At 47.9% G+C, this 13,654-nt stretch overlaps 1 protein-coding gene across 2 annotated transcripts in view; it reads right to left on the reverse strand.

The window, feature by feature from the left end:
* Cnih3 (cornichon family AMPA receptor auxiliary protein 3) overlaps positions 1 to 13,654 on the reverse strand; it is a 120,011-nt gene that overhangs the window by 56,074 nt on the left and 50,283 nt on the right. The window contains exon 1 of one of the 2 annotated variants that reach the window (XM_048357602.1): positions 6,105 to 6,109. The exons of the other annotated variant lie outside the window; for it this stretch is intronic. The gene's annotated coding sequence lies outside the window, so the exon portion shown is untranslated. Of the gene's footprint in view, positions 1 to 6,104; positions 6,110 to 13,654 lie in introns of those variants that run through there. 2 annotated transcript variants of the gene reach the window in all.

Consider the following 13,654-nt stretch of genomic DNA (forward strand, 5'->3'; position numbering starts at 1 on the left):
TACTCATTTTCTAGGAAACATGCACATAGCAATGTTTTAATAATTCATTTTAAATGAGAAATTTAAACTTTTTTTTATTCTGTGGAGCTAGAAGGAATATGAAATACTATACTGGATTTCACTGTCAACAATGGCATCAATGAGAGAGGTTTGGAATATGGCCTAGTGGTAAAGTGCTGGCCTCATATACATGAAGCCCTGGGTTCGATGCTTCAGCATCACATACATAGAAAAATCTGGAAGTGGCACTGTGGCTCAAGTGGCAGAGTGCTAGCCTTGAGCAAGAAGAAGCCAGGGACAGTGCTCAGGCCCTCAGTCCAAGGCCCAGAACTGGCAAAAAAAAAAAAAAAACAATGGCATCAATGAGAGACATTCTCATTGAAACCTTTTCTTTAGACTGCATATGACCATAAGCCACAGAGAAAGTCTGACATTTCAAAATTTTAGAAAAACTCCTGAGGTTTGGTTTTGTTTTGTTTTTGCCAGTCCTGGGTCTTGAACTCAGGGCCTGAGCACTGTCCCTGGCTTCTTTTTGCTCAAGGCTAGCACTCTACCACTTGAGCCACAGTGCCCCTTCCAGCTTTTTCTATATATGTGGTGCTGAGGAATCAAACCCAGGGCTTCATGTATACAAGGCAAGCACTCTACCACTAGGCCATATTCCCAGTCCAACTCCTGAGTTTTTAATTAGCATATATCAATCGTATGAAGTAATGGACCTTACTATGTTTCCACATGTGCATATAACATATCATATTTCTCATTTCCCTTTCTCCCTCCTCTTGTCTCTGTCTCCCTTTTACTTTTATGTCTTTCTTGCCCCTAAATTCCACCCATGAAAGAAAACATGTGATTGCTTGTCTTTGTGAGACTGGCTTATTGTGAATGTTTTTAATGTGCACCAAGTCCCTGTATTCAGTGCCCCCGGATAATGTAAAGATCTTAACCAGTAAACCACATTAGCCTTTTTCTTCATGAGCTTTGTATTTACTACTGTGCCATCTGCTTATACTACATAAAAACAAGTGGCTTATGCATAAAAATTATTCCTCATAGTTTTAGAGGCTGAAAGTCCAGTATCAAGGAAGCAGAAAATTCCATTTGTGGTTAGCACCCTCTTCCTCTCATATAGACCTCCTCCTTCTTGCTATGTTGTCACATGACCTTCTCTGTCCCTGTGGAGAAAGGTGGAGACAGTGTCTTCCTCTTCTCATCTGGACAGGAGGCTAACTAGATCAAGGCCCCACCCTTTTTCCTTTTTCACCTCCCTTGCCTTCTCATTGGCTCCTTGGTGGGTGAAGGGGTCCCTTGGGGGGCTAAGATTCAACACGACTTGGGAAATGAGCTACATTTCAGTCCACAAAACTGTCAAGAAAGAAACAATCAGATAATATATCTGATGTCTGAAGACTGAAATTTAAAATTGAAAATATTTAAATTTGAAAGAATACAGATAGATAACCTGTAATACTGTAATGCAAATAGAGTTTAAAATCTTTCTAGTCATTTTAATGTAAGTTGGAGTTTTGTAGGAGTAAAATTTTGGAAAAATAGAGAATTACTCATAATAAACAATATTCTAAAGGCTTTCTGGACTGTAATAAAATACCTGAGATAGGGCTGGGGATATAGCCTAGTGGCAAGAGTGCCTGCCTCGGATACACGAGGCCCTAGGTTCGATTCCCCAGCACCACATATACAGAAAACGGCCAGAAGCGGCGCTGTGGCTCAAGTGGCAGAGTGCTAGCCTTGAGCAAAAGGAAGCCAGGGACAGTGCTCAGGCCCTGAGTCCAAGGCCCAGGACTGGCAAAAAAAAAAAAAAAACCTGAGATAACTGTTGCAGCACGTGTGCGTGTGCGCGTGCACATGCGTGTGCATGTGCATGCATGGGGAGGGTGCCAGTACTGAGGTGAATGCAAGGCCTAAACACTATCTCTAAGCTTTTCACTCAAGGCTAGCACTCTATCAATTGAGCCACAGCTCTACTTTTGGCTTTTTGCTAGTTAACTGAAGATAAGAGTCTTATGGGGCTGGGAATATGGCCTAGAGGTAGAGTGCTTGCCTCGTATACATGAAGCCCTGGGTTGGATTCCCCAGCACCACATATATAGAAAATGGCCAGAAGTGGCGCTGTGGCTCAAGTGGCAGAGTGCTAGCCTTGAGCAAAAAGAAGCCAGGGACAGTGCTCAGGCCCTGAGTCCAAGGCCCAGGACTGGCAAAAAAAAAAACAAACTTCAATCCTCAGATCTCAACCTCCTGACAGCTAAGATAATAGGAGTGAGCCACCAGCACCTGAAATGGATAACTGCCTTACAAAGAGGAAAAGTTTCAGTTTTCAGCTCAGGGTCACTTGACCGGGTTGTTTGGGGCCTATGACCGCAGGGTTTGTATTGGAGTGAGTGCATGGCACTGGGGGCCTATTCACTTCATGGCTTCCAGAAAGCCAGAAGACAGGAGGGCTAGCATTCCATAATCCCCTCTTGTGGCCTCCCCTACCCCCCACCCCCACCCTGTGACCTGATGTTTTACTATAGAACTCCACTTCCTTTGGTTCCACCACCTCTCAATAGTGCCTCAGACCGGGGACAACCAGCTATCCCAGACACATCTCCAAGATGCCATGCACGAGGAAGACCACACTGGTCTTTCAGCCTCAGTGAGGGTCCTCAGTGATCATAAAGTAGGAGAGAAGGCAGCCACCCCTATGCAGGGCAAAGACAGAATCCAGCCCAGCCCAACCAAACCTGAGAGTCACCTGCAAATAAAGAAAGCAGGGCCATGGGGGGGGCGGAGCCTCCCAAGAGGAAGCTAGGTTGTTGGAGGTGGGGCCTCCCAAGAGGAAGCTAGGCCATTGGAGGTGGGGCCTAGGAGGAGGAAGTCAAGTCATTGAAGCCATGGTCTTACAGGAGGCCTAGGACTCCAGTCCCTTCCTGTCTCTCATTATTTCCCAGCCAACATGAAGTTAACAGCTTTGTTCTACTACACACGCTCCATCATTTCCTTCTTTTAAATTTGTTTTCACAGGTATTCTGTCAGTTGCAGAAAGCTGACATGCTCCCCATCCTACTCTTCCCCACCCCACCTTCTACTTCTGTTCTTAAAGTTGACTACTTAAGGTAGAGGAATACCACTCCATCACACAGTCCAACCTTTCTCAGGCCTGTCTTTTTTGAGAAACTGGGAGCCCTTGGCATTAGAAATGTCTTTATTCATTCTTTGTATCCCCAGTCCCTTCCCAGTGTCTTGAATATAACAGGAATCTAACATATGGCCAGCAAATGAATGAGTGAGGTGGTTATCATGGTCTGGTGGTATTGTAGTAGACTTTAAGTCTTACTTTCATTTCTTCTTCTCCTTAGGGCCCTTCCGACTCTTTAGGCACAGTACATTACCCAATCCCTGCCTAAAGGAGCCCAACATCTAACAGGTGCTTAGAATCCCCATCATTCTGACAAAAACACCCACAAAAGAATCAGTGTCCATGGAGGCACAAGGTGCTGGAAGAGCATACATCCAGAAGAAGTGTCTTAAGTGAACAGAATCTAGAGACAAGCTCATCACTTCCATACTTGATGACTTTAAACAAGCCAATTTCTTCATGCCTTACAGATGTGAATCCATTCTGATCCTAAACCTGGTGTAGGTGTGGCTGACAACATGTCCCAGTTAAGGGAGTGTGGAGAGAAGGGTGGGGTGGAGTGAGATGGGGGAGCTGACACTTCAGGAACCCTCTGGCCCTGGAGGTTGGGAATAAGATGCATTCATTTTCCTGCTGTGTTCCCCTTCGCCTAAACATCATCTTCTCCTGAACACTGCCTTCTGGAAGTTAAGTGGTTTTCCTATTATTAGCACCACTAAGCAGACTCTGTAAACACAAGAAGCCTTTGGTATAAGCATCCCTTTCCTTTCTGGGCCCTGGCTCCTTCCACACCTGGAGATGTGTCACCCATCTGAAGAGCAGTGCCCGGGGATCATCCCATGCCAAGGCTGAGCTCGGAGTGGGGGCTCACTGTGTGTGCTGAGATGGGAAGGCCCCACCTCCCAACCTGCCCTCCACCCAATAAAGTCTGTAGCAGAGCTGAACATGACTTTTTTTTTTTTTGGCCAGTCCTGGGCCTTGGATTCAGGGCCTGAGCACTGTCCCTGGCTTCTTCCCGCTCAAGGCTAGCACTCCGCCACTTGAGCCACAGCGCCGCTTCTGGCCGTTTTCTGTATATGTGGTGCTGGGGAATCGAACCTAGGGCCTCGTGTATCCGAGGCAGGCACTCTTGCCACTAGGCTATATCCCCAGCCCTGACATGACTTTTAACATGCTGGTATTAGCATGCTAGCTCATGTATAATTTTCTAAATCCAGCAGGAAAGTTGAAGCAAGCCCTGAACTTTTCAATCAGATATAAATTATCTCCAATCTTTTCCAGGGGCATGAGCACCTTTCTTCATAACAACTCCCCATTCCTGTAGAGAATCTGAGACTGACTTCTTGGTTTCCAGTCCCAGCTGATGAGTGGAGCCCACAAGATCAGTGCTGGGTCTGAGTTTACAGCCTGGCTGTTACTGAGTGCCATAATCCCTTTTGTGTACCCTCTCAGGCACTGACTTAGTATGTCCTGGCACTCCCTTCTAGTCTCACTGACTTCTGCCTCTGTGCTCTGAAGAATCCCGGCTTTTAAAAACTCTGAGGTGGCCAGGCACCAATGGCTTACGCCTGTAACCCTAGCCACTCAGGAGGCTGAGATCTGAGGATCATGGTTCAAAGCCAGCCTGGACAGGAATGTCCATGAGACTCTTATCTCCAATTAATCACCAGAAAACTGGAAGTGGCGCTGTGGCTCAAGTGGTAGAGTGCTAGCCTTGAGCTGAAGAGCTCAGGAACAGCACCCAGGCCCAGAGTTCAAGCCCCACAACCGACCAAAAACAAACAAATAAACAAAACCACAATTCTGAAGAACCTCATTCCATTTTCTCAGTCCCCACAAAGGCTTCTTCCAATGTTACAACAGTGTCCATGGATGCACACACGCACACACAAGCACACACTGGCACATACAAGCACATACACATGCTTTCCCACTAGGACAAAAGCAAGTCCTAGGAGCCTCACTGGAACACGGGATGTCCTCATGGGCCTCCAAGCACTGGTCATTCATCTACCTGTCCAGGACAGTGGTTTACAAGTAGCAGCTATGAACAGTGGATGTGCTCCAGACTCCCAGCTGACACTGGCTGTGCTGGGTCCCCAGCACTCCTAATGGCAGTGTGCCTACTGCCATCCCTACTTTCCCAGTGAGGAGGCGGGCTCAGAGGGGAGATGCACTGGCACAAGGTCATGCAATAACAGCAAGGTCAGCTTGGATTGCTGCCCAAATCTGTAACTAAAGCCTGAGCTCTAACCCACCTCCTGCCCTATTGTGGAGGCCTAGGGTTGCTGGCTTCCTGCAGAGATGGGAAGACTCCAGCTGTATTGAAGAGGTAAAGTAAACCCCATTTTCAGGCAGGCCCCGTTTTGTTGTCTGTTTAAACTAGGAGTAACCCAGGCCACCAATTATCCCGGCTAGCAGGACAAGCTTATTAGGGCCCAGCTGGTCAGGAAACTCCCTGCTTAACTCTAACCACCCTGGAATGCCTCCAGCCCTGAGCCAATCAGATTTGTACCCGTATCCTAATCTTGCTTGAACACCTGATTGCTGTAACTTTGGTTTTTGCCTTTATAAGCTCTGTGAAATCTCAGCTCGGGGCCTTCCTCCTAACATCCGCTGTGACGGTGGGTAGGACGAGGCCCGAGTTGCAGCTCACCTGAATAAAGCCTTGCTTTTGTATTTCGGAACATCTGGCTCTCGGTGGTCTTCTCTCTTTCCTGTCTCCTCTCCCTCCCTCCTTTCTGCTCCCCCCTTACTCCTCAAGCTGAAGGTGAATGACTTAAGAACACTTAAAATTTCCTCTGTTCAGCCAAGCTCCTTTCTCTGGGGCTAAGCACAGCCTATATTTCTGGGTTAAAAATCCTTCACCTTGACAAAGCTTGCATGTGGTGCAGGAATGTCCCTTTAAGACACAGTCAGCCACCAGAACAGAGGTTAGGGTGTCTGTGGTCACAGGCCTGGCCACAGGCCTTGGCCCAGCTGACCCTACTGCCCTCCCTCCACCACAGAGCTGGCTTTGCAGCCCCTGCCAATGTTGTGACTTGCCTTGGCTGAATCCTAGATGTCCTGTGTCCCACGTCACCTGAAATGGTGACAAAACACTTCTGTAAGGCCTCTTCTGAGGGCCTTTTCAGCCTCTGGCTGGACTGAAAACCAAAACAAAGCTGCTGGGATTCTGTGCCAACATAGGAAGAGGGGAGGGGGGAGCAAACCCAGACATAAAATCTTGGATTTTTTTGTTTTTTGCCAGTCCTGGGGCTTGAACTCAGGGCCTGGGCACTATCCCTGGCTTCTTTTTGCTCAAGGCTAGCACTCTACCACTTGTGCCACAGCGCCACTTCTGGCTTTTTTCTATATATGTGGTGCCGAGGAATCAAACCCAGGGCTTCATGTATACAAGGTGAGCACTTCACCACTAGGCCACATTCCCAGCCCACAAACATAAATCTTAAAGTCAGCTGTGCATTTTAGGTTTGCTTAGCAGTAATAATTTTGCCAGTCTTGTCTCCAGAGCTCAGACTCTCACACCAATACATACAAGGATCTTGAAAATTAACAAATACTATGATCCTCAGTAAAATGTCCCTCCAAAGCTGGGTGAAAGCTCAGCTAGCAGCTGGCCTATGACTTAATGAATGCCAAGCACCTCTCAGCACTGGGGTATTAATGCCAAGCACCCCTCAGCACTGGAATGTCACTACTTCCCAGTAAATTCCAAAGGCAGAGGAGCTTTCTATTGAATTTGGGACTTTGCATTTGCCACCTCTGGCCCCTTGCTGCCTCTCTGGCCTCAAGCTCTGCCTCCCAAATAGAATTCCAGGCTTAAGCCACTGTGCCCCACTTGAGGAGCTTTTCTATAACTCCTAGAAGCAGCACTGTCAGTTGAGGCAGAGAAATCAGCAAGCAGTGTTGCCTAGTGCGGCAGTGCCACCACCAAAAGGAGAAAAGTGTAAAGCTCCAGCTAATTACTTGGGACATGTTGGCAGACACTTCTGCCTGTCACATTCCTGGTCATTTGAACCACAGTTTACATTTGAACTAATTTACACTGTGAGGGGTCTTAAACACTGCATCAGGAGCAGCAAAGACCCCAGGAGGAATTGTGTTGTTTCTGAAGCTTTCTCCCCTTCACCCCTCACTTTCTCATACACTTAGGATAGAGTCAGGGGTTCTGAATGACCAGAACCAGGACCCATCACCAGACTCAACCATAGCCACAGCCATCTTGCAGACCTAAGACAGTTCAGACATCTTGAAATGTTTTCATTCATTCAACAACTATTCACTGGACAAAAATAGCATGTCCAGATAGTCCCACTGGGCTTGGGGATGCAAACAAAGATGGGAGTGCATCATCTCCAGACACAGAGCCCCGGCCGCGGGAAGGCAGGCCAGATTCAGGGAAGTGGCAAGTGTTGAGGTGCAGGAAGGGGGGGAGGGCAGGATCTATATACACACAAAATGTGCACATGCGCCAAACACACATCGCATATGCACACCACTTAGGCACACACAACATACACACACCATATACAACACATACATACACCATACACAACACATGCACACAACATATGCCACATACACATACACAACACATACATACACCATACACAACACATGCACACAACATATGCCACACACAACACATACACCAAACACACACCATACCAAGCACACCACATACAACTCATGCACCAACACATATAACATGCACAACACACTATATACACATACCACAGATATGTCATAGACATCATACACATACAACATGCACACCATACACATCACACATGCTATGCTTCCATCCACCTTCCCTGCCCTAAGCACACCTGGTGGCTGGCAAGAGGACAAAACCAGCCAGTGTGTAGACACTGCCTAGGGAAGGGCACCCAGGGAAACGGGTCCCAAACAATCACAAAACACTTCACGCTTCTCAAAATGGTCAAGACAAATAAAAGTGCAAAATCATAGAGTCAAAAAAAATATATCAAATGAGCTGGGCACTGGTGGCTCATGCTTGTAACCTAACTACTCAAGAGGCTGAGACCTGAGGATGGCGGTTCACAGCCAGACCAGGCAGGAAAGTCCATGAGATTCTAATCTCCAATGAACCACCAGAAAACCACAAGTGGTGCTGTGGCTCAAAGTGGTAGAGCCCTAGCCTTGAGCAAAAAGAGCTCAGAGACAGTGAACAGGCCCTGAATTCAAGCCCCACAACCGACAAAAAGACATAGATATAAAGACAACTAAGTTTGTTCCTCAAATTCAAGTTTTGCCATCTTAACCACCACAAGTGTGAATATTTTTACTAGTCAGTCTTTGTCCCAGGACAAAAGAATCAGCTTCTCAAAAGGGAAGGGGCGGCAACAGCACTCCTCCAGCCCCACCCCCGTCATTTCATGAAACATCGTCTGCTATGGCATAAAGGATTTGTGACAGAGTGCTGTTGTTTTCTAGTCCCTAAACAAGGCTTAAATTCACCTTGTTCAAAATCAAGAAGTACCTTGCTCTCCTAACCATAGTCAGGCACAAAGCTGTGTCAGAGCTGCCCACTCTTCTAAGGGTGCTCAGGGTGACCAGGTTCTTGCTCGCCAATGGTGCTCCTCATGCATGTCTTTGCTCCATATGTTTGCTCCATATGTCTTTTTAAAGGCAGGATCAGTGAATAAAAATGAAGCCTGAAAATTAGAATTTCTTTTGTGACATTACTAATTATGATAATGTCATCAATAACAGTGTGCAAAAATGTCCTTTAAAAAAGTACCTGAAAAGTTCTGTAAGAACTGTGTTGTCAGTGAGATTACCTCTTGTGGAAAGCCCATACACAGGCAGGAGCAGCTGTGGCAGCTTGGGAAGGACAGACATGTATGGCCCAGAACATCACAAGCACTGGGACAGGGAAGGAGGGCTCCTTATCACCTCACATCCTGCTTATTTTTGCTTTACAAAATCTCTCAAATTCAACCATTTTAGTCCTAATTCAATTGCCGCCACCCTAAATCTAAGTTCCATTGCTACTGCAATCACCTACCATTTAGAAGGATTTTGGACAGGGAACACAAAAAAAAATCAACTGAAGAGCTTCTGCCAAACAGATTCCATACATCTGCACCAGACCTCTGGAATCAGAACCTCCAGCGGTAGGGGTCACACATGCATCGTGTAAAATACGACTTGGGTGTTGCCAGACAGGGGGCCTTGGTCCTAGTATCCCCTGCTGCATACCAGACTCTGGCTAATCCGGCCATGCTCCCATCACAGAAGCTTCCAGAGGGACCAGGAGCTGATAGTTGGTGTCTACCACTGATATCCGTGCACAACGCTGACCCAGACACTCCTTCCTTCAACTACCACAGAATGGCCAACCCAGATACTCTCCTTCCTTCTCCCCACACGTGGCTATCTGGCTGACATTCCCACATTGAGTTGAGACTCATGCTGTGTGGGAGAATTAATTTCTTTTTATTTATTTATTTATTTTTTTGGCCAGTCCTGGCCCTTGGACTCAGGGCCCAAACACTGTCCCTGGCCTCTTTTGCTCAAGGCTAGCACTCTGCCACTTGAGCCACAGCGCCCCCTCTGGCCGTTTTCCAAATATGTGGTGCTGGAGAATCGAACAGAGAGCTTCATGTGTAGGAGGCAAGCACTCTTGCCACTAGGCCATACTCCCAGCCCCGGGAGAATTAATTTCTTTGACCAAGTGGAAGATTTAGCCTCCGCACAGTTACTTTGATGCTTTATTAGCATACTAATAGGCCCTTGGGAACATATTCCCAGTAAGGAGTTTCTTTGTGTCTGCGGGCCAAAGGACGCCACACCTTGTCAGGAGAATCTCCCCTTTCCCCATACACAGTCTCCTTGAGGAGACTAGTTTGACCAGCTACCTTCATGTGGTAGATTCTCAATATGAACAGGACAGCCTCTCCTTAGTAATTAGCAAAGTTTCCTCCCAAGTAATCCGGGAAGTCTTTTCATAGTAAACAGGGAAGTATCTTCTAGATGAATGGAGTCCTGGTCATAGTCCTGAGCAAATAATAACTAGGAAATAGCTCAGCCTTAGATATGTAAACTCTCTTTGAAGCAGCAAGCTTTTGTAGTGGATAAACTTCTGTATTAGCTTCTTTCCTCCCAGTAATGGCATTCCTCAATTTTTATAATCATAATGGATCACATGCTATGTTAACCTTTTACCCTGGAAATTGTAAGTTGATTTCTAACCCTACTTAAACCCTGGCCCTCTTGAAATAAAATATGCATTGGTTCACTGGCCTTGCATCCCCCGTGTCCTGATTACGGCTGCAGTTACTCAGGCCCAACAATGCTGCCCCTTACCAATCCCACAGGTCACAAATTCTGTAGTCCCCCACAGACTCCTCCCTTCCAAGACTCAAGACTCATAAACTCTGGTATCCTTCATGACCTTGTGCACTGCCCATTGTTCATCCTGAGTCCTTACAAGCTGTGTGTGTGTGTGTGTGTGTGTGTGTGTGTGTGTGTGTGTGTGTGTAGAGTGTAAGGAGGTAACATGGAAGTGGAAGAATGCCTAGGAACCTGGACACATGACCCAAAGTAATCTCTTCAGAGAGTAATGTTTTCAAAAGCATGTGTAAGTTTTAAATTCTCCACAACCTACTCACAGACCCCAGAAGGACCCCAATAATCGGTGCTGTGTTTCCACCACAGCAACCCTGCACATGCTGTGTTCCCAGACACATTGGCCAGAGTCATTCAGCTCAGTAATGGAGAGAGGAGGCATCAAGGCAAGTGAAACAAAGATGAGAAAAATAAATAAAGTCAAATCCTTTCTTCTGTCACTAAGAGCAGCTTAGGCAAATGGCAGCTCCAAACATCCAAGCTTGCAGACCTGACCATGTCGAAGTCAGAAAAATTAAGTACTCCAATGAGCAGAACGGTCTCCTCAGAAGGCCTTTGGAGGACCTTCTGGGGACACCTTCCCTGACCTCTGCAGGTCCTCAAAGTGCTTCTCCCAGACCGCCCCCCCCCCCCTGTCCAGGAGGAGTTGGGGGTGAATAAAAAAACTCCTTCCCCCTCAGCCCACATGCACATGAAAAGGAAAATGGTTGGTGATCATCCGGGCAATGCACCCAAGGACCAACTTCACTCCTTTGGATAAAAACTAGTTGGTGCTGGTATCAGAGAACAAACTGCGGTTCTCTGATCTTTATGTAGCACAACTGTGCTGTCATCAGCAATCCTGCAAAAGAAAACCCAGCCACACCTGTCTCTATCTGTAATAAGAAAATGTTTGCCTCTAAGACTGTCAGTGCGTAAGCACGCTTAAATTCTGGCTGGCTGTGGCTACTGGTGAATAACAGTTAAAAGCAGTAAATACACCCAGAACAGCTGCAGGAGGCACCAAGCCCAAACAAGAAAAAAGACCCTTGAAGTCCTTAGCATATCAAAGTCAAACAGCTGGATGGTGTGTGTCTGTATGTGTGCACACGTGTGTGTGTGTCGGTGCACATGTGTGCTGTGGAAGTGTTAATGTTATGACTGAAAAGCCAAAGGTGTTTGAAGAAGAGCCACCTTCCCAGTCCCCCCACACCTTTCTGCCAGCAGCTTCCCCACCCGTGGCACACAGCCACCCCTCACCTCCCCAGGGGGCAAAGACAGCCACTCCTCCCCACGTCCGTGTGAGTGACGATGCCCACTCCTCACCTCCATGTGAGTGACGATGTCCACTCCTCCCACTCCTCCCTTCTGCAGGAGCAATGATGTCCACTCCTCCCCTCTGCAGGAAGGGACAACATCCACTCCTCACCTCTGCAGGAGCAATGATGTCCACTCCTCCCCTCTGCAGGAGCAATGATGTCCACTCCTCCCCTCTGCAGGAGCAATGATGTCCACTCCTCCCCACGTCCGTGTGAGTGACGATGCCCACTCCTCACCTCCATGTGAGTGACGATGTCCACTCCTCCCACTCCTCCCTTCTGCAGGAGCAATGATGTCCACTCCTCACCTCTGCAGGAAGGGACAACATCCACTCCTCACCTCTGTAGGAGGGAGGACATCGACTCCTCACCTCCATGTGAGTGACGATGTCCACTCCTCCCCTCTGCAGGAAGGGACAACGTCCACTCCTCCCCTCTGCAGGAGCAATGATGTCCACTCCTCCCCTCTGCAGGAGCAATGATGTCCACTCCTCCCCTCTGCAGGAAGGGACGACATCCACTCCTCACCTCTGCAGGAAGGGACGACATCCACTCCTCCCCTCTGCAGGAAGGGATGACATCCACTCCTCCCCTCTGCAGGAAGGGACGACATCCACTCCTCACCTCTGCAGGAAGGGACGACATCCACTCCTCACCTCTGCAGGAAGGGACGACAGCCACTCCTCACCTCCGTGTGACTGACGTCCACTCCTCACCTCTGTGTGAGAAGGTGGGGAGTGACTCATACAGTGAGCGAGTGACTCCAAAACTGTCATCCAAAGTAGACCTTTTGGCTGTATAAATGGACCATCTCGATACTTATTACAGTCACAAGAAACTGACTGACCAAGTTGGATTGTCCCTCCTACCTCTCTGGGACAGTGGTACCTGGTACACAGCTCCACTCTGGAACCTCTTGACCAGGGATGGACACTCAACAGCACTCTGCAGTTTAGAAAAGAAATTTCCAAGAAAGCACGCGTGCAAAGCCCAGGCCTGGCCCTTCTGGTGTAGGGGACCTTCCACCTGTCTCTGCTCAGCCCTCTGTCCCTTCCCCTCAGAGAAGCAGGACTCACACCTGGGCTATCTCCCTCTGTGGAACCTTTCCTCTCCAGAGCCCCATCTGGAAATCTTCCACCACCCCTTCACCTGGAGCTTGTGTTGAGGATTCTATCTTCTCTGTGGGAAGACATGTGGAACAGAGGAGGGACCAGATGGCTGGTAAAATGGGAGGCTATTCTCAACCCAGGGCCAAAAAGAAGGCTGGAAGGCAGAGCCCAAATTTAGTTTGAAGCTGGGTGCCCAACGGTACAAAATTAGAAACTCCTTGAGCCATCTGGTTGTTTTAAATGAACACCTGTCTGTCCAGTCCTAGAATGAAAGGAGCTTTTGGTCCAGTAGCTTTCCCTGAGACATCTGGAACCTCAGCCACAGGAGGTGAATTCCATAGCAGTGGAGCTAGTCTAAGGATCTTAAAGCTCTTGGGAATCTTTCTGACTTCCTCTCTTCTCTGCCTTCCACCAAATTCCTTTTTCCTTACCCTACCATGCTTGAGTATGCAGGTGTAACACACCCACATGTAGGCTCACACACACACTGCACCCTACCTGAAATGCTTCAGGATGTCATTTTCTTTAGCCCACCTCCACGAAGGGCCTTCCTTCTCTACGCCTCTCCTCATAGAAAATGAATTAAACTGGAAGCACTCCTCTTCCCCCTTAAGAAATGCCAGAGCTGCCTTGCTGCCTCCTCCTCGAATTATCTCCCCTCCTTTCCTGCTCCCCCCACACACCCGGCCACTGTAAGAGATGACCTGTGAGCTGAGGGCCACTCAGAACAA

The sequence above is a fragment of the Perognathus longimembris genome, chromosome 11 (genome assembly GCF_023159225.1).
Source record: "Perognathus longimembris pacificus isolate PPM17 chromosome 11, ASM2315922v1, whole genome shotgun sequence".
Classification (NCBI taxonomy): Eukaryota; Metazoa; Chordata; class Mammalia; order Rodentia; family Heteromyidae; genus Perognathus; species Perognathus longimembris.